The sequence below is a fragment of the Chiloscyllium plagiosum genome, chromosome 12 (genome assembly GCF_004010195.1).
Source record: "Chiloscyllium plagiosum isolate BGI_BamShark_2017 chromosome 12, ASM401019v2, whole genome shotgun sequence".
NCBI lineage: Eukaryota > Metazoa > Chordata > Chondrichthyes > Orectolobiformes > Hemiscylliidae > Chiloscyllium > Chiloscyllium plagiosum.
In genome coordinates, this window is record NC_057721.1 from 8,779,314 (window position 1) to 8,806,853 (window position 27,540).

The 27,540-nt window shown below is 41.2% G+C and overlaps 2 long non-coding RNA genes across 2 annotated transcripts in view; one reads left to right on the forward strand and one right to left on the reverse strand.

Moving 5' to 3' along the window:
- The window catches only part of LOC122554962, a 52,778-nt gene extending 39,086 nt beyond the window's left edge, over positions 1 to 13,692 (reverse strand). The window contains exon 1 of the long non-coding RNA XR_006313123.1: positions 13,543 to 13,692. This is a non-coding gene — a long non-coding RNA (uncharacterized LOC122554962). The remainder of the gene's footprint in view (positions 1 to 13,542) is intronic.
- Positions 542 to 8,930, forward strand: LOC122554961. Its single transcript, XR_006313122.1, has 4 exons — positions 542 to 625; positions 1,041 to 1,098; positions 4,853 to 5,000; positions 8,743 to 8,930. It is a non-coding gene; the product is annotated as an uncharacterized LOC122554961 (long non-coding RNA).
- Positions 13,693 to 27,540: the final 13,848 nt, after the last annotated feature.

Here is a 27,540-nt window from a genome sequence, read left to right on the forward strand (position 1 = left end):
CTCCTCTTATACTGGATTAATTATTTGAAGTGGGGGTTAAAGAGAGAGAAAGAGAGCAAGGTCCCATTGGTTACCGCCGGAGTTATCAGTATCCAAGCTGCTTTTACCTGTGTGTGAGCGGCTTGACTTCAACTCTAACCTTCCTCGCTTTTTCTGTCCCTCTCACCTCATTACTTCTTCCCGTCTCTCTTCGACCCTCAGTATTGTCTACTCTGCTTCTCTTCACCCTATGCAATCTGCATGTAGTGCTGCTGCTGCTGTATTTTTTTCGCTTCAGTCGAAAATGGCGCCGAAAACCGAGATTCGACTCAAATTCGTTAGTAGCGGGGGAGGGGTGGGGGAGGCACGCGGCATGATGGGTAATAGCAGCTCCTCGCGCTGACAGTTTGAAATTGGGCTCCAACGGCAGCGGCGCAAGTTACCGCCGCCGCCACTCGGCCAACGGTTCTTCACATCACAAAACAAGCTCCGCCACCAGTTTCCCTCCTTCCAACTTCTCACCGCGCTGACATTCACTCCAATGACGACCACTTCTTCAAACCATACCAGTCCGAACGATTCAGCAGTACACCAATTGCGCCGAGCTTTCACATTGAATTTACCCAACTGGCCCACGTCTTTGCAGGTCTGTTGGCTTTTTTTTGGTTTTAAAAAGGGCTCTATTATGTTTCTGATGAATATTTACAAGTACGCAGTCCTGATCCGTTTCGTACTCGCAATAAAGATTGGCGTCAATGAATTAGATGGGTGCGTTATTTTAGATGGCGATTAACTAGTTCATTCCCCGATATTCCCCCAACCACCCTTCCGTGGAGGTTCTGTCAAACTTCCCGATGTTTAGAGTATCATTTAGGAAAGATCTCGAAGCTTGTACATGTGGCTCCACTTCTGCCTCCGTGTATTTGGTACGCATCTGGAGTTTGTGGGTACCACTCAGCAATTGCGAAGATATGAAAAACATTGTTTGTAGTCATGGGAAACTTGAACTATTGGGGTCACCTGACTGATTCAGACTTGCAATCTTTTACTGTATCGACTAGGATGGCCATCTGTAATCATGAGCCCTACCAACCAGCTGAATAGAGTGGCATCACTGAGGTAAGGCAAAAGATCAAGCAACTCATTGAGACGGGTAACCCTCTGAAAACAAATATCTTACTGCAAATCTTGAAATGCTAATAATCTGAAAGTGGCTACCAGGATGTAGGTTATTTTATTGCCAGTGGACTAGAAGAAATGACTTCCAGTGTTTACATTGCTCAAAAGGTTTCAGCAATCTGGCAAAGTCCAGAGGTCCTAAATGTTTGCAGAAAGTGTTAGTTATTTCCTTGCCCACATTCATCTGGATAACGTGTACCATGGAACCTTGGATTATATAGAAAATTTAAAATCTGTTTTAATTGAATTAGCCTATTTCAGTTGTTGCTACTGCTCAATATTAGTAGTCCGAATAGGATTTATTCAATAGGGTAAAAAAAAAATCACCTCTTTAAAAGATCTACACCTATTCAAAGCATGAATAGAACTAAATTATCAGGGTAAAGAACTTTTGACAAATCAGTTGGTTGTGGTCCATTGGCTGAAGTATGAGCACCTATGCCTCCAGTGGGACGCCATTGCACCAGCGAGAATTTCCTGCGAAATCTGATCACTGAAACAATTCTAGATTTAAAAATCAATTTCTCCATTAACCTGAATGGAAATTTAATTTTAGAGCCCTACTGTTGCTGTAGTATTTTTATTTAGCCATTGTTTTCATAAATTGTCCACAACTCAGTGTTCAGACATTATTAGAGTGTTTGTGAAGTAGCACAAAGTGTTCACAGTTGATATTAATTTTCACTCTGAATCTAAGGGAGAGGTAGGGTAGATCTGAAAATTTCAGTGGAGGTAGAAAATGCACAATTATTCAAGTTGGGTATTCTTGCAGTTACTCATGATTAGTTATGACCTACACTTGCAGACGATTGATGGAAGACACTTATTTTCTCTTCCCTCTGATAGTAATTGTTTGACACGCAAGGAAACTGAGGTTTATATTTGTTTGAGATACCAAAGGAACATAATATAGAAGTTTATCCTTTTTCTAATGTTGCAAAACAGTTTAGTTTAAATAGAGTAATAGTAAGGAAAAATCAGCTATAAACAGGACAATACAATATGAATGTGAGCAGCCCAAGTGGCTAAATCCTCCATTCTTCTACAAATGTTTATGTAACCCAGGACACACAATTTTGAGGATAAGTACCAGATTAAATTATACACAAACAATCTTTTTTTAAAAAGTGGGGGTAGGGCATGGAATGAACTCCTTTTCTAAAGTTAATTTGTGGCAGATGATTGTGGGTAAATTATCAATGACAAATGTGCCCTCACAACTAAGTGATTGCTTATTGTATTTGGCAAGTCATTTTAAAAAAATGTTGGAAGTCAGTCAGCTTGGTCAATAAAGTAAAGAACAAGTTTAAAAATTATAATTTTCTCCAACTGACAAAGTGCATTAAAACTATATAGCATGTTGACTTCACTGGTAAAAGATTTGCATTTTTTCACACAAATGCATTCAAACCCTAACAATATTAGCAAGAGTTTCTTTGCAGTCACCCACTTATGAAAATGGTTGGTGGGAGGAACAGTTGCGCAGATATATGGGAGAAGAGGTGGGTTAGACCGTAAGATTATAGAAGCAGAAGTAGGCCATTCAGTCCATTGAGTCTGCTCTGTCATTCATGACTGATCTCAATTCTCCAACTTCACTTTCCTACCTTTTCCCCCATAACCCTAGATTCAATTTCTTTTTAAAAACACTCTCAGCCCTAAATATATCTAGGGACTCAGTTGACAGCCTTCTACAATAAAGAATTCCACAAATTCACAAACACCCATCTCCTGACAAGAAATTCCTCACTTATTTTAAAATACATAAGCCCCTATTCTGAGATAATGCTCTCTGCTTTATAAACATCTCCACAAGGGCAAACAATTCTTCCGCATCTACCCTGTCAAGGGACCCAAGAATCTTATGTATTCAATAAGGGTGCCTCGTTGTTTTGTTTTCCCAAAAAGTACAAACTCAATCTATCCAACTTCAAGAAATCCCTCCACAACTTGCATCAGTTTAGAAAATCTTCCCTGAATCTGCCTTCCAATGCCAGCATCTCTCAGAAAAAAGGGGCCCAAAATTGTTCCGTATTCCAGCTGGAGTTTGACTAATGGGTTGTGTAGTTTTAGCAAAACCTCCCTGCTTTTATACTCCATTCCCTTTGAAATAAGGCCAACATTCCATTTGCCTTCCCAATAGTAGTTGAACTTGAATGCTAGCTTTTTGTGATTCATGAATGAAGACTCCCAAATCCTTTGTTCTGTTGCATTCCTGCAGTCTTTCTCCATTTAAGTAATCTTCATCTTCCTACCAAAATGCACCACTTCATATTTTATTCCATTCACCATGTTTTTGCCACTTGCTTAACTTGTCTATAGCTGTCTGCAGACAGATATTATCCTTGGCGAAAACGTGAGGACTGCAGAGTAGAGTCAAGAATAGAGTGGTGCTGGAAAAGCACAGCAGGTCATGCAGCATCTAAGGAGCAGGAAAATCGACGTTTGGGACAGGAGCCCTTCATTATCCTTACCAATTGCCTTCCCACCTATTTGTGTCAACTGCAAACCTGGTGATTTGTATATGCACTTTCCTCATTCAAATAATTTGATTTATATGGTAAATAATTGTGGCCCCAATGCTGATCAGTGGCACACCGCTAGTTAAGGACTGCCACCCTGAAAGTGTCTCCTTTATCTCAAATCCATTACTTAGCCAGTCATCTAGCCATGCTACCTTCAACACCAGGGACCCGAATCTTAGCTTATTAAATGATTGTGTGGTACCTTATTAAACGAGTTATGAAAAGCCAAATATTATATCCACTGCTTCCTCTCTATCCATCCTGTTTGCTGTCTCCTCAAAGACTTAGTAAATTTGTCAGGCATGATTTCTTCTTCATGAAGCGATGGTGAATCTGCTTAATCATGTTTTGTATTTCTAAATGCTCTGCTATTTCATCCTTTAACAGACTAACATTTTCCCAAAAATAGAAGTTAAACTAATTGCCAATAACTATTGCCAATAACTACATTTGCAGTTTTCCAATATTCTGGGATTTTTCCTGAATCTAAGGATTACTGGAAGATTACTATCAAGGTATTCACTATCTCTGTAGCTAGTTCCTTTAATATCCTAGAATGTACTACATCAGGTTTGGGGCTTATTGGTCTTTAATCGTAGTCATTTCCCAAGCACTGTCATCTAGTGATATTTGTTGTATATTTATTTTCTCTCCACCTTTTGCCCCTAGAACATTTAGTCCTTTTGGAATGCTTTAGAGACTTGATGTGTGTGCAATATCATGCAGGGTCTCAGCTAAATAAATGGAGAGAAACTATTTGTACTTTCAGATGGAAGAAGAATTCAAGGATGTGGATTTAAGATGATTGGTAAATGAACAAAAAGATTGCTTGAGGAAATTAATCTTTTTGGGAAGAGAAATAAAAACACACTAAATGGTTAGGGCCTAAGAATGCATTGCATGTACAATGTCCACCAGTGGCTTCAAATGTGATGCGAATAGGCACTCAAAAAGAAACAAAATGGCATGGCTTCTAGAATGGTACATGGGAGTGGGACGAGTTGAGTCACACTTGCATAATAAATCGGTATGGGTAAAACTATTCTTTGACCCAAGTGGTCGAAATATTCACATGCTAGTCAACAGACTAAGAGGTAACAATATAAAACTGACTGTAATCATTTTATATGAACATGGTAATTAATGCTACACATTCTTTACAATTCCAGGAATTGTGTCCAGCTACATTTATGTCCAGTGGAGCATCATGCTGGATTGTTAAAGTCCTAATCACCACTTATCAGGACAGAAGTCAACAGGATTCAAAATGCTACACTTGACCCAATGTGAATTTGATAATTAAATTGAAAGCTTGAGGTTAGTAGTTGTAAATTCCATTTATAAAAATATATTAAAAATGAGTTATCATTGCTCTGAGGGAAGAGTTTCTACTTCAGGAAAACAGAACTAAGAGGAGAGTTAGTACTGTTTAATATTGACAATGGTGTCAATATGGTTACAATTGGTTTCAGTTGAGAAGCAAGGTACAATTACACTCCTGCTTGTATTCTATTGGTCACCAATAGGAAAAAGCAGAAGTGTGAATTTGCAGGAAAGTTAGTAGTATAGGAGCACTATTTGAGTAGATTAGGATGGTAATATACTGTAAAGGGAACAGAAGAAAGCTTCTGAAGTGCATTCGGTAGCATTTTCTTTTGATCATTATGTTTTCAGGCCAACACAGATGGAAGCATTGCTAGATTTGAATCTGGGAAGGGAGGTGGGTCAAGAGATCAGAGCAATGTTTGGGGAATTGTGATCATAGTATTGTGGCTCGCTATTGAAAGGACAAGGAGCAACTGTAGTTTAAAGATATTCAATTGGAAAAGGACCAATTTCATTGGGGTGAGATTAGACCTTGACAAGGTAAATTGGAATCAAATATTGCTAGGCACAGCTGTAACAAACTAACGGGCTGCATTGGAAATAAATTCTCAAAAACTGAGGAGAGAGAAAGGAAAGACAACTAATGCCAAAACTCATTGCATGACAGGCGAAGCAGAAAATGACATGTATGACAGGTCTCAGGATGACACTAAGTGAGAAACAGGCAGAATATTGAAAGTTAAGGGGAGATATGAAAATGAAACTAAGAAGAAACACAATAAAAGGGAGCTATCAGAAAGGGGAATCCAAAAATCATCTATGGCAATTTAAATAGTAAGAAGGAAGAAAAACGAGAGCCATGAGGTTTCTCAGGTTAGATAGAGACAAACGGTTTTCAATGGCAGAAGGATCAAGAACCAAAAGATAGCAATTGAAGAAAGTAACAAACGCAACTCAAGAAACAAATTTAAAAAAATACAACCAAGTGGTTAGGATCTGAACTGCACTTAGTGTGGTGGTAACTAATTTAATCATTGCTTTTAAAATAAAATTGATTAGTACCCAAAGAGAAAATCTGCAAGGTTTAGGAAAAGGGAGGGAAATTGGGGCTGGCAGAGTTGCTTTAGCAAATAGCCAGCAGACAGGATGGGTTGAAAGCTTGAGGGCTCCAGTCATTCTATGATTCTGACACTAAAGCTAGTCACTAACAACATGTAACTAGAACCATTAACATTAGTGAAATATCTGAAGCTCTTTACAGAAAAAATAATAAACAAACCTGGAGCCAGAAGGAAATATTAAGGCCAATGACTAAAGTCTCTTAGTAGCAAGGCTTAAGGAACATCTTAAGAAGCAGCAAAAAAGCAGTGGCTTCCAGAATTTTGGGCCTTGGAAGCTGAAGACGTTGTCGCCAATTGAACAACTCTCATATCTCAAGTTGTAAGGTTCAAGGAAATTACTGAGACTTGAAGGATTGAGATGAGGGAGTGATTTCAGGGGAAAGAAAAAGCATTTTGTTAGTGAAAGGCATTGCTCAGGGGGAAACTAGTCTAGGTCAGTGAACACAAGGTATGGGTTAGAACATGAATAGCAGAACTTTAAAAAGTGACGAGATTAGACAGTAGAATGTTGAATCCTATACAGAACTGTTTGTTAGAGTTCTTTGATGAAGTGATCAGGAAGGTTGACAACGGTAGGGCATTAGTCCCAGTCTGTATGGATTTCAGTAAGGCCTTTGATAAGGTTTCACATAGTAGGCTGCTCTAGAAGGTTAGAGCACAGAATCCGGGAGTAGCTGGCAAATTGGATACACAATTCACTTGATGGTAGGAAGCAGAGAGTAGTAGTGGAAGGATGTTTGTCGGACTAGAGGCCTGTGACTAGTGAAGTGTCTCAGGGTTTGGTGCGGGCCCATTACGGTTTGTTATTTATCAATGATTTGGATGAGAATGTACAAGGCATGATTAGAAAGTTTGCAGATGCCACTAAAATAGGAGATATAGTGGGGCAGTGAGGAAGATGGTCAGAAATTGCAGCAGGACCTTGATCAGCTGGGGAAGTGGGCCAAGAAATAGAAAATGGAGATTAATATAGATCGGTGTGAGGTCTTGCATTTTGGAAAGTCAAATCAAGGTAAGAGTTCCATGATGAATGGTAGGGCCTTAAGGAGTGCAGTGGAACAGAGGGACCTTGGTATTCAGGTTCACAGTTCTGAAAGTCGAGTCACAGGTAGACAGGGCAGTGAAGGAGGCTTTTGGCACACTGGCCTTCAGTCAGGGAGTTGGGACGTTATGTTGCATTTTACAAGTCTTAGTGGGGTCACACTTGGGAGTATTGCGTTCAGTTTTGGTCACCTTGCTATAGGAAGGTTATTAAACTGGAAGGAGTGCAGAAGAAATTTACAAGGATGTTGCCAGGACTCAAGGATTTGAGATATAGGGAGAGGTCAGCCAAGCTAGGACTTTCTTCGGAGCGTAGAAAACAAAGATGGGGATCTTATAGAAGTGTTTAAAATAATGAGAGGCATGGATAGGGTGGAATGCACTCAGTCTTTTTCCCAGGGTTGGGGAATCAAGTACTAGAGGATGTCAGTTTAAGGTTAGAAGGGAAAGAATAAAAGGGAACCTGAAGGGCAACCTTTTTTTAAAAAAAAGAAAAACACAGCATGATATGCATGTGGAATGAGCTTCAGCAGAAGTGGTTGAGGCAGGTATATTAACAATATTTAAAAGGCATTTGGACAAAAACATGGATAGGAAAGGTTTAGAAGGATATGGGCCAAGTGCAGGAAAATGGGGTTAGCTGATGGACATTTTGGTTTGCATGGACCAGTTTGAGCCAAAGGGCCAGTCTCCATGCTATAGGACTTGAACTTCATTCATAACTGCTTTGGAGTGCCGTTTTCTGAATTGGAAAAATGGCCATGCTTTGTAGGAAGCTAGTGTTCAAAATATAAAATGTTGTAGACATGTAGTAAAAGAATTGCCATTATTGTCACTGTCACACAAGACAAAATTTATGACATTGAGAGCTATTTCAGTGTTGTGGCAGGGGTAGAAACTTGGAGAGATTCAGAGTTCTAGGATAAATGGGCATGAATTTGGGATGACAGCATGTTTGAGGGCTTTGGAGAGGAAAGGGAGATTGGAAACAGGTTCATTAGTTAGCAAGCTCAGCTATGTCAAAGGTTACCCAGAGTAGACTGGCAATAAACAGCAGTTAGATGGTGGCATTTGAAAGCAGACAGCATGTTCATTTAGCAATGTAAGGAATATCAAAAACCTTCTGAATTGCTTATAAAATTTCAAGTTTTATAATTACAGAAACATGATGAGTGTTTTTAAAAGGAATACATGAGAAAAACAGCAGCTGTTCAACCAGTTCTTGTTAAATTACACAAAGTGTCTTTACCCCAGCCACACAGTGCTATCATAGATATTTTTAATCAACTGGTTTAGACATATAATAACATTTTTGAAGCAGGTGGAACTTGAAAGCAGACTATCTGGCCCCAGAGATAGGTCTAGTATCACGGTCCCATAAGACCCTCAAAAACTTAATGCCTCTGGCATTCTCAGATGGTCTCCCATCCAAAAGTATTAACCAGTCCAGAGTCTGGTTAACTTCAAAAAAATTCAGACCAAATAAGGTGTTTTCAAACTAGTATGGCAGTAGTCAGTGCTATTGAAGTTATTTTTAATGAACTTGTTTTGACATGTTATGACACTTTCAGGACTTGAACCTGGACCTTCTTGTCCAGATGTAGGAACACTGTACTACAAGATTCCAAACACTGCACTTTGCCACAATGGGAACAAACCAGGGACCTGGAGATCTTCAGAATAACACTCTCCCAACTGAAATACTGATCATAATACTACTATACTTTGGTCTAATTGAAATGTTAAGCAATTAATGAGGAAGGAAAGAGGAGGGTGGAAGTGTGAGTGCACTAAATGGCAAATAGCTGAAGTTCCTCTTTATCACAAAAGAAATAATAGTTAAAATAATGTACCTACTGAAAGTCTGAAGAATGCTGGAGAAACTCAACAAGTCTGGCCACATCTCTACAGTGAGAAACAGAGTTTGCATTTAGTTCAGAATAGCTCTTCTTCAGAATGCTGGAGTGTCTTACTGGACTCGGAAAAATTAACTTTTTCTTTCCACAAATGCCAGATGTGCTATGTTTCTCCAGCATTCTGTTTGTCACAAAAATGTTTTATACAGTAAAGGGTTTCACCCCTTTCAGTCTTTTGCAGTGACCTTCAATGCTTTATATAGAGTTTTGCAAATGAGTTACAAGGATGCACAAACTCACTACAACTCATTCTTTGCCTTGAAATGAAGCAAAAATGAGAAGGGCTCATGTAACTATGTAAAATACAATGAATAGAAAAGGTAAATTTGCAGCTTAGGTTAACACATGGCTTCAGGTCAAGGAAGCAAATATAAAGTGGCAAAATATGGTGGTAATTAATATAAGGATATACTTTCTCTTGCTAGACAGAATCAGTATCTGGATATTCAGAATGCAGTGGTGGAGACAAGGTGATGCAATTGTTCTAGGCTGACAGCAGTGTAGTAGATTTCTATATTTACATAGGCTGTATGACCATTCTTGTCTTTTGAGATTTGTGCTTTGTTATCAAACAAAGGATGTAAACAGGAATGAGTTTACTGTTGACAATTGTGATGGAACAGCTTTGACTTACCATAAATGTAAATTGGATATCAAACATTAAAACTATGTATTGTCTTAGCTTTACTCCTGTGATAGTATGAATATCCTATACCAAAACATCTTTTGAAAAATAAACCTATACTTATGAATTAATCTTTACGCTTTGGATAGCTTTAACTCCAGAACTAAGAAAAACAAAGGCTGTGAAGAAAATGAACTTTTTCCTCCTTGTCTGCAGCTTTTTACAGTTGACCACAACATTCTCCTCTAACACCTAGCCATGGTCATCCAGCTAGGTAGGATTGCATGTCTATTTCCAGTCAGTCAATCACAAGAAATAGTTTTATCTTCTTGATCTGCACCATTATTCCCTGTTGCCAAAGAATCTAACCTGGGATCCCTCTATTCATGTTTTGACTCTCAGCAGCAAAAAGCATGAGCATTTAAGCTGTTGAAAAACAACTGTGTCATCATTACCTCCTTGGAACCCTCTGTCTCCAAGCTCTAGGAGAACTTAACCAACACCAAGTACTAGAAAAGCAGAATCTTCCAATGAAATACTGGGAAGACCAAAAGAGGAAAAAGATTGTTTGCAATTATGATGTTATATCTGAATCAGAGATGAACTCCCACCCGCACATCCATTCCATCTCTAATTTTGCCCATTTCATATCCAATGTTGCACAACGTTTCCCCACCTCCACTATCTACTGCGGAAATGCTCATCCACGTTTTAGTTACCTCAACTCAACTATTCTGAAAAAAGAAAAAAGTACAGGAATAGACCACTCCGTTCCTCAAGCTTGTTCTGCCATTCAATAAGGCAATGGCTGATCCGATCACTTTACAATCCCATCTACCTCAGTAACCTTTCACGCTTGCTTATCTAGAATCAATCTTCCTGAGGCTTAATAATGTTTCAAAGAGTTTGCTTTCACTTTTGAGGGACAGAATTGCAAAGACTCAATCCTGAGAGAAACAAGAAATTTCTATCTGTCTTAAATGGGGGACTCCGGTTGTAGATTTTTCAATAAAAGGAAACATTTTCTTCAAACACTGTCAAGACCCCTCAGATCCTACATTTCGAATCAAATCATCTCATTTTTTAATATTAGATTAGATTCCCTACAGTATGGAAACAGGCCCTTTGGCCCAACAAGACCACACCGACCCTCCGAAGAGTGACCCACCCAGACCCATTCCCTGTATTTAACCCCTGACTAATGCACCTCACACTATGGGCAATTTAGCATGGCCAATTTGCCTAACCTGCACATTTTTGGATTGTGGGAGGAAACCAGACAGGGAGAATGTGCAAACACCACATAGTCAGTCGCTCGAGGCTGGAATTGAACCTGGGGCCCTGCTGCTGAGGCAGCAGTGCTAACCACTGAGCCACCGTGCCGCCCCCATTTTACAAACTCTAGTGGATACAAGCCTGGGTTGTCCAATCTTCTTCACAAGACGGCCCATCCAAACCAGGCATTAGTTGAGTGAAGGTTCTTTAGACTGCTTCCAACACATTTACATCCTTCTGTAGCTCAGTAGACTAAACTATACACTGTTCTCCTGATATAGTCCCACTAATGCCTTGTATAGCTGAAGCACACAAACATTTCACATTCTACTAACAGTCAAGTCAAAACTCTGCAGTCGAAGCCCTAATTTCCATTCACCTGAAGCCCTTGTACTTACTGATCAACACAGATTCGTGGATAAAATAAATTTCAAACCAAGGATTTTTCTGTGGACATGCCTCTTCTTAATTCTGTGATCTCCTCTGAAACCCTTCTATGCTTCACAAATTTTGGTAATCCAAATTTTAAATTATTCCATCATTTGATCAGGTCTTCAGCTGTCAAAAATCTAACCATCTGAATTCCTGAACTAAACCTCTACCTCTTTTCCCCTTTTCAACTCAGACTTCTCAATTTTTAAATCTGACCTAGCAAATGGTCATGGAGTAACATTAGGAGATATTGGGGGTCAGTGTGAAAGTTTGTTAATGGAATACTCCTGTGAAGCATTCTGGGACCTTATTGCATTAATGCAAAGAGGTTCTTAAATGTAACCCATGATCAATGATAGCTGTGTTCCAATTCTATGTAGTTGGAAAACAAATTCTAATAGCTAGTAGTTAATATTTGAGCAAACTGTACCAGTGCTCAGATAACCGTTTCAATGAATCCTTTCACGTTTGGAACGAATTCGAAGTCTCTGTCGGAGAAGTGTTCTGTTTTGATCAGACCAATAGAAGGGGGGAGGGGGAGACTCAATTTCACCAGAACGATCAACAGTGGTTCCGCTTTTAGATGGGAAGAAATTTCGTAGTTAATTGGAAACATAAATATTGTCTTGTCAACATTAAGATTGCTGGTGCTAAAGTATAACCATAGGAATTTTCAAACATTAACTGTCCAGATTGTTGAATTTTTCCAGGTAGCTAAAATGGTGCATGATACAGAAATACGCCCTTAAAATGCAAACAAACAAGATTGCGGAAAACGAACCGCTCACAAAAAGTGCCTCTAAATATGCCGTACCGACAACAACTTTTTACTGGTCTGTTTCAACAGGATGATTGTAGTAACCTGTAAGACAAAATGTATTTCTAAACCAGACTGCACGAGACCTATTTTCTTTGCTTAAAAGCACTGTATCTTGCATTTGCTGTACCAAACTTCCACCAGAATAAACATTTTCGGGTACTAAGGACCTGCTCCTCAATCGTGCTTTGAGTTGCAGTCGTTTAACCACGGTGCTATTTGTAATATTTACACTTACAGCACCAATGTTTAACAGAACTACATTTGTAAATATTGTTTTTCCTAACTTTTAAAATAAAAATCCAACCCATCGTCAAGTAGTCCGATGATAATACGAACTTGGTTTGTAGCGATACTTTCCGTTTATTTCATCCACACGCAGGCCTACTTGCCCAAGTTCTACTTTGAATCGGTCATTATAAAACATAACATCTACCCTCTTCCAGTCTTAGTATTGTAAATGGCTTATTGTTTGGAACAAAGTACTCCGCGAAAGCGGATGTCCCACCCTCATGGCCACGCTGAACATTGATGATTGGGTCGGTGACGCCATCACTATCCTAATTTGGAATTTTCCCAGTTCTAAATTGACTATTGTATGGAAGTTCGGTCTGTCAATCTCCTTACGCAGAGTACCTCTGTGTATCAATGTAAATACGGTAGTATTATTGCTTCTCTACAATGTTGCCAGATTGCTTTATGTTACCTTAGCTAAGGTGTGCTGTGCTTACACATGCTGCACTATCCGGCGATGTTAGTTTAATAACAGAGGTAAACAGAGAGCAGTCGTACGCTTATTCTCTTTTCCCTTATGTTTTAACCCGACTTCAAACAAACAAATAAACAACGTATCACGTTTCTCCAGTAATTACGGACATTCTAACATCAGTTCCACAGTTTAGCTCGATAGTAATATACGGATTAAGAGTGGACAAATTATCTACGTGAAAAATCGACATAAACAAACCGGAGTATTATGTGCGAATGTCATTTTGCAGTAAAGAATTTTGTATCAGCTGTTTTAAAATTAAAGCCTGTAATTGCGTCATACCGTCGTTAGGCACAATTACTACAATCAAGTTGATGCCCGAAAGGGTACGATTTAATATACTCCAAATATGCACTGTTTAGGAATACGCTTCACACTCATCACATAAGTTGAACGCTCCACAACTAGTCTGTTTTGTATCTAAGTAATCTTTCAAGTACTGGACAAAAGAAACAACAGTCTTTGATAAAATTCACACAGGTACATGACTAAATACTTCCTGAGTTTTAATAGAAGAAAACAATGTGAGACACTTACTGACTCGCGAACATCTCATGTAATCCAAGTCTTAGAATGTGTACTCTTTAAAATAAAAACAATCTTCGCAAAAATATCAACGCTTATGTTTTCCCAACGTCAACATTTACCCTTTTATGCAGTTTCAGCAAGCTTCAAGGAAGTTGTCCTTTTGTTCTACTATTTATAGATTGCGTCAACATTGCGAAAAGGGTAGGCGGAGCGGTCCCTGCAAGAAAGCGCACAACACACGCGACCTGCCATCCAGTTGTAGTAAACCAGCGGGTCAAATTATCCCACGTGTTTTTGTGATAAGCTTTGTAAAAGAAATCTATATCGCACTGTAGAAGAGGCAAGGTTGCAAGTAACATTTTTGCTATAAGGTCATATTGTTGTCATTACGATTGCTGTATTTTGAAACAAATGAAGTCACACACACACACCAGGTTATAGTCCAACAGGTTTATTTGAAAGCACAAGCTGTGCAGTACTGTTCCTTCATCAGATGAAGTCACTGTTATCAGGCAACTCCATATCATTTTAAAAATGTGTATCTATATTTACATATACGTGCACATTTCGTGGAAAGGACTCAGTCAGTTCAAATACTCACTCGAAATCAGCAAACTTGTAAAATGTAACAGATGCTATTGTTTTAAATCAGCTATTATTAATGTTAATTTGTGACAGTTATTGGTTAACAAGGTTATCAGAGATAACAAACACTGTTTAATAGGTTTAGTACCATAATATCACTTTTGAATTTAAATATGTAGTGACATTTTAAAAATTATAATTTCTCCCTATAATTTGATGTAAAACAAATTGAGTTATGAGTATTGAAAAATGTGGTGCTGGAAAAACACAGCAGGCCAGGCAGCATCCGAAGAGCAGGAGAATCGACGTTTCGGGCATAAACTCGAAGAAGGGCTTATGCCCGAAACGTCGATTCTCCTGCTCCTCGGATGCTGCCTGGCCTGCTGTGTTTTTCCAGCACCACATTTTTCAACTCTGGTCTCCAGCATCTGCAGTCCTCACTTTCTCCTGAGTTATGAGTATGTGTTGTTGGCAAATAATCTACACGATGCAATGCAACCTTCCTAGCCTGTCAAATAATTTAGTAATGACAGTCAGCTTTTACTTATTGACTTCCATATAAGAGAAGAAAATTGTAATAAATTGCTTGGCTTTGCATTGATGACAGTCATAACTTAGTGTCATAGTTGTCTAAAGCACAGAAGGTACATGTATTCATGCTTAATAGATTTAATAAGGCAGAGGGTTTTCCGGGTTTTTGTCTTTGTGATTGTGTTGATGTGCACTATGAGTCTTGGGCATGACATGACAATTATATTATATTTATTAATTTACAAATATAGTATTTAAGATTGTTTGGGAATATTGAATTACTAATCCTTAACTACCAGCACAGGAAGACTGCTAAATAAAAACAATTCTTTTAAATTCATAATGTATTTAATATAGCCACCAACAGAGCTGAGTTATTTAAGCTTTAGGGCTGCTTGGGACTCTGACATCACCTGCTGGACGTTGCTGGAGAATGTCAGCTCCTTATAAACATGAAAGGAGAAAAACAGATTTAACAATGTCAGGTGTCTTTTACACAGACAAATGTAACAATATTTAGCACAAAGTTTTGCATGAAGGCTGCATTTAAAAAAAAAAACGTTCTGAAGCCCACAAGATGCAAATTTAAATAAAACACTGCAGATGAGCATTACACAATCAATGCAGTGTCATACACATCACCACTACACACCATAGCACTGCAACATCATGTGTCCAAATGCTGACACTCAGGGGAAACAGTAGCAATTAACACAAGAATGCACTTTGAGAGCATAGAAATGTGTGCTGGTAGCTGCTTTCTAATCCCTTGAGTAGTGGATAGACAGGAGGCTGGAAGAAGACAACAAGCCAGGCAGCATCAGGAGGTGCAGAAATCGATGTTTTGGGTATAAGCCTTCTTCAGGATTGGGGATGGATGTGAGGGGAGCTGTAGATAAAGTGGGAGGTGTGGGGCAGGGTGGTGAAGTGGGGATAGGTGAAGATGGAGAGGGTATGACCTGGTTGGTCAATGGGATGGATGAATCCGGTTGGTCGCAGGGAGCAGTGGAAGGCAGGGGGAGGAATGGGAAGAGAGTCAGGGGATGGGGAGGGAGGTTATTTGAAATTGGATAACTCAATGTTGTCCTCCAGGCTATAGGGTGCTCAGATGGAAGCTAAGGAGCTGTGGTTTGTTTTGGCAATGGAGGAGGCCAAGGATGGTCATGTCGGAAAGGGGGTCGTTGAGGGAATTGAAATGGGCAGTGACTGGGAGGTCCGGTCGAACCCTGTGGACCGTTCCCTAAGTTTATGTTCTGTCTCTCTGCTGTAGAAAAGACCACATAGGGAACACCTGATGCAGTAAACTCGGTTGGAAGAGAGGCAGGTGAATGGTCATTATATCCAAAACGTCGACTTCTGCACCTCCTGATGCTGTCTGTCCAGTTTGGATTCCAGCATCTGCAGTTTTTTTTGTTTCTAATCCCTTGAGCCAATTTTTATTGTAAAGGGAATAATTTACAATGAGGATTGCTGATATACATAGAATTTACAATCACACATCCTTTTAATATATTGGAACACCCCAAGGTACTTCACAAGACAATACAATAAATTAAGAAGCCAAGCCAAGCCAAGAGATAAAAAGAGGTAGATTTTAGTAAGTGCTTTAAAGGAGGAAAGTGAGAGGTGGAAAGGCAAATGAGGCAATTCCAGAACTTAGAACCTAGCCTTCTGAAAACATTGACTATTGTTGAAGCAATTATAACAGAGAATGCACAAACATGAGAGCAGTTAACATGTAATGTTGTAATATTGGGGGAGATTACAGAGATGAGGAAAGGTGTTGACAGTGCTGTTGGGAAGGAAGTTGGGAAGGAGGGAATTGAAAACAAGGATAAGACTGGGAACTAATGTCGGTCAGCAGGCACAGGGATTATGGGTAAGTGACTTACTGTGGGTTAAGTAACAATCAGTAAAGGTTAGTGGGTAGAATGTGGGAATCCAGCTAGAAGAGTGATTGAATAATCAAGATGAGAAATCACAAAGGCAACGATGAGGGTTTTTGCAAATCAGCTGACAGCGTGAAGCCAAACATGTTATAGAAGTAAGAACAAAGTACTGTGGAATTCTGAAGCAAACACAGAAAATGCTGATGAAACTCAGCATATCTGGCAGCATCTGGGGAGAGAGAAACAGAGTTAATGTTTTGAGTCCAGTATGACTTCTTTTGAATTCAGTTACAAAAGTTACTGAAGAAGTGCTGTGAACAGATGCAACATTAATAATAATTTTGAGTGTCAGTCAACTGTATGAAGTCACAGATGTAAAATCCAGTATAGATAGGTCAATATTTCACATTGGTTTCATTTGTTCATATGTGTATCTTTGTTATTGATTGAGACTCGCTTAGAAAGATAAATGTACTGGCATGCCTCATTATGCAAGTTTTGAGAATGTTTATAGCTCAGGCTGAGGTTCAGGTTGTAACCTTGCTCGCTGAGTTGGGAGGTTTGATTTCAGATGTTTTGTCACCATGCTAGGTCACACCATCAGTGAGCCTCCTGTGAAGCACTGGTGTTCGTCCCGCTTTCTATTTATGTGTCTTGTCATCACAAAACGGAATAAAGAAGAAACCTATAACATCATCAACAACATCCTTACTGGCATAAATTTCACAAAATATGAAGAGATCATCAACAGACTCCCCTTTCTAGATGTCACAGTGGAACGAACAATTAATGGAGAACTGCAGACCAGCATCTACAGGAAAGCAACACACACAGACTAGATACTTAACTACAGAAGTAATCATCCCAACACCCACAAATGCAACTGCATCAGGACATTATTTAAACGGGCCACAACCTACTGTAGCACCCAGGAACTATGAACAGCAGAAGAAAAATACCTATACAGTATCTTCAAGAAGGACAGGTACTCAATAAACACGTCCGCCGATTCTTAAACAACAAAACCCAAACAAGTAGACACAACAAGCCCCGAAACCCTAGCCACACTGCCATACATCAAAGACATCTCTGAGATGACTACCAGAGTACTCTGACCCTTGACATCATTGTCACCCACAAATCTACCAACACATTGAATCAGCTACTGATGAACCTAAAGGACCCTATACCAACAACCAGCAAAACGAATGTAATTTACAAAATACCATGCAAGGAGTGTAACAAACACTACATTGGACAGACAGGCAGAGAACTAGCCAATAGGATACACAAACACCAACTAGCCACCAAAAGACATGACCCACTATCACTAGTATCCTTACATAACAGAGGAAGAGGGACACCACTTTGATTGGGACAACACATCCATCCTAGGTCAGGCCAAACAGAGAACGGATGGGAATTCCTAGAGGCCTGGCATTCAAACTGGAACTCCATCGATAAACACACAGATTTGAACTCCATTTACCAACCTCTGAGAAAAATATCACCCATCTTAACAGACCAAGACAGATAAACAGAAAACGGACAGAACACCAGCGCTTCACAGGAGGCTCACTGATGATGTTACCTAGCATGGTGATTAAACACCTGAAAGCAAACCTGCCAGCTCAGCGAGCAAACTTACAACCTATGCCTCATTATGGTTACATGGAAGTTAGATGAAACATAATGACTGCTGTCATTGTGTATCAACTACAAGATACATTGTAGCAACTTATCAAAACTCTTCCACACCTGCAGTCTCTACCATAAAGAAGAACAAGATCAGCAGATGCATGGGAACATGACCTCCTGCATGATGCTCTACAAGCTACAAATCCTTCTGACATGGAACTAGATCCTGTTCCTTCACCGTTGTTGGGTTAAATTCCTGGAACTTCCTTCCCAACAGCACTGTAAACACCTTTGCATTATTATATTTACTGAAGGACTGAAATTGGAAAATCTAATTAAGTGAATGTTTTCAACGAATATATATTTGACCTATCTATATCGGATTTCTGTGACTTCACACAGTTGACTGAAACTCATGAATTGTTATTAACTTTGCATCTGTTCACAGCACTTCTTCAGTTTTCTGAGCAAAGACAGTTCTAACCCATAGCAGGAGAAAGTGAGGTCTGTAGATGCTGGAGATCAAAGTTGAAACTTTATTGCTGGAACAGCACAGCAGGTCAGGCAGCATCCAGGGAACAGGAGATTCGACGTTTTCCTGAAGAAGGGCCTGTGCCCGAAACGTCGAATCTCCTGTTCCCTGGATGCTGCCTGACCTGCTGTGCTGTTCCAGCAATAAAGTTTCTAACCCATAGCACAATGACCTCTAGAGTAAGGAGACTAGTCTAAAATCCATTCCAACTATTCTATTGACAACAGTCTGACCCACCCTTGCCACCCAGCCAGTTGGGCCAATTAGACCCCAAGAAATCCAGTTTGCTTGAGCAGAATGCACTTGTATAATCACTCAAACTGTTTGGCCTTGTTATGGACATGTCTTCTTTGGCCAATTCCTGGAGTGGGATATGAACCCAGAGCTCTGAATCACAGGAAGGGAAAAGATCTAATAAGCCAAAAACGTCCTCTTTAACATTACTATTAATGTTCAATTGTACCTTAGTTAAGAACGGCATTCTATATGCGAATAGATAATGTGATAGAACAATTCTAAATATTTGCTCACTTTGTAAATTACCTTCCCATTTGAGCTCACAGGAGAAAATGCAGTGTACGTCTGGGGCTTTTACAGTGATTTTTGTATCCTCTTTAGACACTGGTGAGGTCCCAGAAAGTTGAAGAATTGCCGATGTCATTCCTTTGATTCAGAAAGGTAACAGGGATAATCCAGGAAATTAAGGCTGGTGAGCTTTAGAGCAGTGGTAGGGAAATTTTTGGGAGAGTCTCAGGGACAGAATTTACTTGCATTTGGAAAAGAATGGACCTATTAGAGATAGTCGGCATGGCTTTATGCTGGGGCGGAGGTCTTGTCTCACAACTTGGAGTTTTTTTGAGGAAGTAACAAAGATGATTGTTGATGATAGGATGTAGTCCTCATGGACTTTACTAAAGCTTTTGACAAGATTTCTCATAGGCTGGTCCAAAAGATTAACTCACATGGGATCCACAGTGAGTTGATAAATTAGATACAAAATTAGCTTGTTCACAGAAGATAGATGGTAATTGTGGGAGGGGTGTTTTTCTGATGAGAGACCTGTGACCAGCAGCGTTCTGCAAAGTTCAGTGCTTGGTTCTCTGTCATGATTTAGATGAAAACGTAGGTGGTTTGATTAGTATGTTTGCGGCCTACATGAAAATTGGTGGAGTTATTGGTGGTGAGGAAGATTGTCAAGGGACACAGCAGGAAATACATTAGTTGGAAAGTTGGGTGGAGAAATAGCAGATGGAGTTTAATCTGGACAAGCGTGAGGTGATGCATTTTGTGAGGTTAACTGCAAGAGGAATCAGTACAGTAAATGAGAGGACTCTTAGCAGCATTGATATACAGAGGAATCTTGGGGTGCAAGTCCATAGTTTCCTGAAAGTGGTAACACAAGTGGATAAAATAGTAAAGAAGGCATGTGGCAATGCCTTCATCGGTTAAGGCATTGAGTAGAAAAGTTGGCAAGTCATGTTGCAGCTGTATAAAACTTTAGTTCGGCCACATTTGGACTATTGTGTGTAGTTTGGTCGCCATACTATAGGAATGATATAGAAGTTTTGGTGAGGATGCAAACGGAGTTTACTAGGGTGTTGCCTGGAATGGAGTGTATTAGCTATGGGGAGAGGTTGGAAAAAGTGGAATGTTTTCACCAGAGCATTGGACGCTGAGGGATGCCCTGATGGTATATCAAATTATCAGAGGCATAGATAGTCGAAGTCTTTTTTCCCAGGATGGAAATGTTAAGTACTGGGAGGCATAGATTTAAGATGAGGGGGTAAAATTTTAAAGGAGAAGCAAGTTTTTTAAACAGTGTGGTTAAATGATTGGAATGCGCAACCAGAGAGGTGTAGAAGCAAAAATGATAGTAATGTTTAAGAGGCATTTAGATAGACACATGAACAGCCAGGGAATAGAGGGTCATGGACCATATGCGGGCAGATGAAATTAGTTTAGAATGGCATCATGGTCAGCACAGATATAGTGGGCCAATGGGCCTGTTCCTATGCTGCACTGTTCTATGCTTAATGTTCTAAAAAGACATATTTTGTTGAAGTGCTATCTCTTGCACTTATTAGGACAATTTGAGGGGAAAACCATATTTGTACCATATGGGAGGAGAGCACTGATTGTTTGTGAATCCAATTGATAGACCCATTGTTATGGAAAATATACAAGTTAATGATTGTCAATTAACTGCCAGGTTTTGTTTAAATTTTAAACACTCCAGATGGACTTTGTCTGGTGAAGGCATTACCCTGAGAAATGAACCAAATGTGGTCTAACTAAAGTTTTTTATACAGCTGCAACATGACTTGCCAACCTTTCTACTCAATTCCTCAACCGATGAAAGCAAGCATGCCAAGTGCCTTCTTTACCATTTTATCCACTTGTGTTGCCACTTTCAGGGAACTATAGACTTGCACCCCAAGATTCCTCTATATATCAATGCTGCTAAGAGTCCTCTCATTTACTGTGCTGATTCCTCTTGCAGTTACCCTCACAAAATGCATCACCTCACGCTTGTCCTGATTAAACTCTATCTGCTATTTCTCCACCCAACTTTCCAACTGACCTATTTCTTGCTATATCCCTTGACAATCTTCCTCATTACGCATAACTCCACCAAGAAATGAACCAATGAATAGCTTTCATATATTTTATTGAGTTGAAACAGGGCACAGTGCCTCACATGTTCCTTCTGTCTAGAGAAAATAGGACTTTGTGTACTGATACAAGTAGTTTTCAGTACATTCAAGTGCATAACACTGTGAACTTGACTGACAATCCGAAATTGGTTGTCAGTGTAATTGTTCACCTGCTTAGAGTGATGCAGCAAACATTGTAGAAGCACTTCTAATGTTGGACACTGTGTTGTGAGTTTTGCAAGGGCAAACTGGTTGGATATGGTCAATACCTTGTTTGTTGCGAATAGCTGAAAGCCATGCTGTTTTATATGATCCATTTGGGATGTGTGGCCTGTATACCTGGCATCCATGGGCACTGAAATTGATGAATCACATTACTCACTTGTGTGTTGGGCAGAATACCGTTTGTATTGTTAGTAGCAAGTTGTTAGTGGCTAACACTACTTGTGTTGCTCTGAATAATAGCTATGTGAAACACTTGTTGATCAAACATTTGAGATATCTTACCTAATTTTAGGTAGACTGGGCATTTTTCAGAATTAGAAGTCAGGGGCAGGTGGGATTTAAATCTTTATTTTCTAGCTCAGAAGTAGGACTATAGAGTCTTAGATTCATAGAGGTCTGCAGAATAGGAGTCCAACTTGCCCATGCTGCCCAGTTTTCACAATTCAAATTAATCCCATTTGCCTGCATACTGTCTATATCCCTCCATAGCTATTCCATCCAAGTACCTGTCTAAATGTTTCTTAAATGGCAAAATTGTACTCTCTTCTACCACTACCTCTGGCAGACCATTCCAGACACTCGCCACTCTCTGCGTGAAGATATTGTCCCTCTGGCCCTTTTTGTATTTCACCCCTCTCATCTTAAACCAATGCCCTCTAGTTATAGACTCCCCTACCATGGGGAACCAGCAGTCAGCTAGCTATCTTATCTATGCCTCTCATGATTTTATAGACCTCTGTAAAGCACTTCTAAGTCTATTATGCTGCAGGGAAAGAAAGTCCCAACCTATCCAACCTCTCCTTATAACTCAAACCTTTCAGTCCAGGTAGCATCCTCGTAAATCTTTTCTGCACTCTTTCTGGTTTAATAATATCTTTTCTATATTCGGGAAACCAGAACTGCGTACAGTACTCCAGACATGGCCTCACCAATGTCTTGTACTGCTGTAACAAGATGTTCCTACTCTATACTCAATGCTCTGACTAGTGAAAGCAAATATGCTGAAACCTTTGTTCACCCCCCCTCTCTACCTGTGGCTCAATTTTCAAGGAGCTATGAACTTGTACCCCCAGATCTCTTTGTTCTATAACACTCCCAAGGGCCCTACCATTTACTGTGTAATTCCTGCCCTGGTTTCTCTTAAATGCAACACTTCACATTTATCTAAATTAAACTCCACATGCCATTCCTGAGTTCATTGGCCCAGTTGATCAAGATCTCACTGTTTTCCCAGGTAACGATCTTCACTGTCCACTATACCACCAATTGTGGTGTTAGCTGCAAATGTGTGAACCATACTTTCTAAATTCTCATCCAAATCATTTGAATAACTGATGAATGACAGTGGACCCAGCACCAATCCCTGCAGCACACCGCTGGTCACAGGCCTTCAGTCTGAAAAACAACTCTCTACCATCACCCTCTGTATCCAATTGGTTAGGTCTACCAAGATCCCATGAGATTTAGCCTTACTCAACAACCTACCATGCAGTACCATGTCAAAGGCCTTGCAAATGTCCATGTAAATAATGTCTACTGCACTGCCCTCATCTACTTGCTTGCTCACTCATTTAAAAAACTCAACAAATCCGTGAAACACAATTTTCCATGCACAAAGTCTTGCTGACTATCCCAAATAGGTCCTTGCCTCTTCTAGTACCTGTAGATTCTATCTCTCAATCCCCTCTAACAACATACCCACAAAGGATGTTAAGGCTCACTGCTGTGTAATTCTAAGGCATTTCCCTGCAACCTTTCTTAAATAATGACACAACATTAGCCACCCTCTAATCTTTGGGCACTTCACCTGTGGCTGTCAATGATACAATAACTCTGCAAGGGGCCCTGCAAGTTCCTTCCTAGCCTCCCACAAAGTCCTGGGGTACTCTTCATCAGGTCTCAGTGTGCTACAAAACCCCAACCCCAATGTGTATTTACCAATGAAGGTAGATTTGCAGTAGCCAGTAGTAGTATACCCCCAGGCCAATTTCACAATTATGACATTGAGAAAAGGGAGCTTATTTGAATGTTCCATTTTAAAGATGAATTTAAGTGTAAGGTGAAGTCTGTTAAGCCATGTAGGTGGTATCTGATAAGTTTTTGAGGAATGTATACTTTAGTGAGATCTGTGGTAGAATCGGGTGAGAAGTCCAGTGAGACTCATCTCAACATCAGTAGCAACTCACTGCTTGTTTTATGAATTTGATGAGTGGTGATGCAATTTTCCCATTAGAAAGTCGTGAGTTGCCAATTAAGGGGGATTATAGCTTGTTATGAATGCCTTATTAACATTGCAACATATTTCATTCATAATCAATTTCCTATCTTCCCAAATGTGCTGAGCACACTGGTAGTTGTGAATTCTCAACGAAGATGTCAGAGAAGGTGTCTTGTGACTTCAGCTGGCTGCTGGCTGTAAACTGCCTCCATGTCGCTTAGCACCAAACAGCGTCTCAGGCATGAACCATGGGCACCAGTTGTATGCACTCAGCATTCCCTCTAATTTGCTTTCTAGCTGCATGGGCCTCTGACGTCCATGCATAGCAGTGACTTCTGGATCGAGAACTTCTTGAAATGTGCTTACGGGGAACATTGCATGTACTCCTCATTCATCAACATTAGCATTTCACATTTTTCAGTCTCTGATGACCATGCTACAGGTCGCATATGCAGCATAAGTTGGCACTGCAGGGCACACCGGCAATTAGTACTGAAAAGCTGCTGAAGGACACTTTGCATGCAGGGACCCAGCTCACAAATTGGACCAGGTTGCGTTTCAGGGCTGCTCACTTGCTTAGTGCTTGCTTACTTAGTGCCAACCTGCCTGCTCACAGCATCCCTGTCTTTCCTGTTAGCACAGTCACACAGCCAGGCTGATTGCCTTGCTGATCAGCAGACCTCATCCAATTTTGCTGTATGGCAGTGTGATATACCACTTTCACACCTACACCATGTTACAGCAGTTTACACAGCAAACCTGCTATTTGCAGTAAGCAAACACCATATTTCAAAGTATTCGGGGAGTAGTCCTCATCAAAGTCCATGGAGGTATCCATCAGTCAGGGGGTGATTACACAGACAACCTTGCAAACCAGTCTTGGGAATTGGCCAAGGTCAGGTGGAAGGATAATTGTTTGGATTCTGAGGGAGGGAGCAGCAGGACTCACTGATGTGAGGCTGTTTAAAGGGAAACAACGTTATACACAGACCCATGAATCTGTGAGATTCCTAAATTCTGGCCGGCCATGAAAAATGCTTTAGCTCCGTTTGTGTTGTGCACCTTCGGGTCCCATGCATTGCTGGTTAACTCATTCACACCAACAAGTCAGGACACAGGCCAAGGAATGATTAGGGATATTGTAGAATGGGGGGCAAAGGTGTCAGCAGGACTCAGTGCCCTGTATACGTCTTGACTATTTTGCTTTCACCTGCTGCACTAGATTCTTAACACAGATGTTGAACCATGGTATTTCCTGAATTGAGGTTTCAGCTGCCATCGTTACATTCAGGCCACGCAGTCAGTCAGACAAACAGATACAGCCAAATTAAGAATTTATGTGCAGTACAATGTGACTGATGCCACCAGAGTGCCCTCAATAGATTTTCTTCTTTTTCACTCTCCCACTATGTCACAGTGTAGTCCGTGATTCCGCAGTTGGGGTGAACGGAGCCTTCTTAACAGCAGAGCCTGTTGACCTTAAAGGTTTAGTCGGATGACTAAGGGGGCATTAGTCAAACATGCTGAGGGTCTTCTTTCTAAAGGCAAGTGAATGCTATAGAAAGTGGCTTGAACTTTCAAGGGCTGATGGGATCTGGCAGGATGGTAGTGAAGGGTCCAGGCACCTTTGGTGTGTCCTGCATGTGGTTCCTCATCCAGCTGGATGCTTTCTGGCACTCCCCTGACTCTTTGCAAGGGAGGGGCATGTGAATGCATGCCAGATTCTCACAATCTCCACATCGCCATGTCTTCAGTTCTGAGAACCAGTTTCTGGGGTGATGGGGTGCAGGTGTGTATGCCTCTCCAGCAGACCCTGAGGTTACTGGATCTAGCTCTCAATGGCAACTGCCAACCTGCCCAGGAGGCAGCCAGACAGTCGTATAACAAGTTGCTGCAGTTCTGCAGCTTCTTGGCAATGAGGGCCATTGTGTCTCACATACTTGGCTGCTGCTGCTGTTCCTCCCTGACCATGCAAACCAAATCCCTGATTGCCAACTGCACTGGTCAGTGGCTCCTCTTTGGCCAAGAGGTGAAGAGGTCCCTGATCTCAGTGGTCCTGTGAGTGCCAGCAGCCTGAGGTATATCTTCTTCAGTCAGCTGTGGAGCTGTTGCAGTGGTATCTGGATGAGTGGTGCTGGAAGAGCACAGCAGTTCAGGCAGCATCTAAGGAGCAGCAAAATCGATGTTTTGGGCAAAAGCCCTTCATCAGGAATAAAGGCAGAGAGCCTGAAGCGTGGAGAGATAAGCTAGAGGAGGGTGGGGGTGGGAAGAAAGTAGTATAGAGTATAAAACACACCCGATGTCCTCCTTGTTTAGAGACCGCAATTTCCCTTCCTACGTGGTTAAAGATGCCCTCCAATGCATCTCGTCCACATCCTGAACCTCCGCACTTCCACAAAGACTGTTCCCTCCGTGACTACCTGGTCAGGTCCACGCCCCCAACAACCCATCCTCCCATCCTGGTACCTTCCCATGCCACCGCAATAATTGCAAAATCTGCATCCACACCTGCTCCCTCGCCTCTATCCAAGTCCCAAAAGGAGCCTTCCACAGCCATCAAAGCTTTACCTGCACATCCACCAATATAATGTATTGTATCCGTTGCTCCCGATGTGGTCTCCTCTACATTGGGGAGACTGGGCGCCTCCTAGCAGTTCGCTTTATGGAACATCTCTGGGCCACCCGCACCAATCAACCACACCACCCTGTGGCCCAACATTTCAACTCCCCCTCCCACTGAGCCGAGGGCATGGAGGTCCTGGGCCTCCTACACCGCCACTCCCTCACAACCGACGCCTGGAGGACCAAAGCCTCATCTTCTGCCTCAGATCACTGCAACCCCAGGGCATCAATGTAGACTTCACAATTTTCCTCATTTACCCTTCCCCCACCTCACCCCAGCTCCAGACTTCCAGCTCAGCAATGTCCCCATGACTTGTCTTACCTGCCTATCTTCCTTTCCACCTATCCACTCCACCCTCCTCCCTGACCTATCACCTTCATCCCCTCTCCCACTCACCGATTGTACTCTATGCTACATTCTCCCCACCCCAAACCTCCTCTCATTTACCTCTACAGCCTTCAGGCTCTCTGATTGTATTCCTGATGAAGGGCTTTTGCCCGAATCGTCGATTTTAGTACTCCTCGGATGCTGCCTGAACCGATGTGCTTCTCCTTTGGGAGCAGATGCGATGGAGGTGGAGGAATTGGTAATATAGGATCACATTTGCGCAAGAGATGGGGTGGGAGGAGGTATAATCCAGACAGCTGTGGGAGTCAGTGGGTTTGTAAAAAGTGTCAGTAACACTGAACTCGAGGAATATATTCCCCCCCACCCCTATCCACTTTTCACATAGACTGTTTACTGCACGACTACCAAGTCAAGTCCACGCCCTCCAATGACCCATCCTCCCCACCCGGCACCATCCCTTGCCACCACAGGAATTGCAAAATCTGCACACACATCTTCCCCATCACATCCTTCCAAGGTTCCAATAGATCCTTCCACATCCATCAAATGTGCATCTGCACTGCCACACATTGTATTTATTGCATCTGTTGGTCTCCTCCACATTGGGGCCAACAGACACCTTCTCGCAGAGCGCTTCAGTTAACATTTCCAGTACACCCGCAACATTCAACCCAAACTCCCCATAACCAAACACATCATCCCCCCCCCCCCCCCCCCCCCCCCCCCCCCCCCCTCGGCCCGGCGGTCCCCGTGGGCCCCCCCCC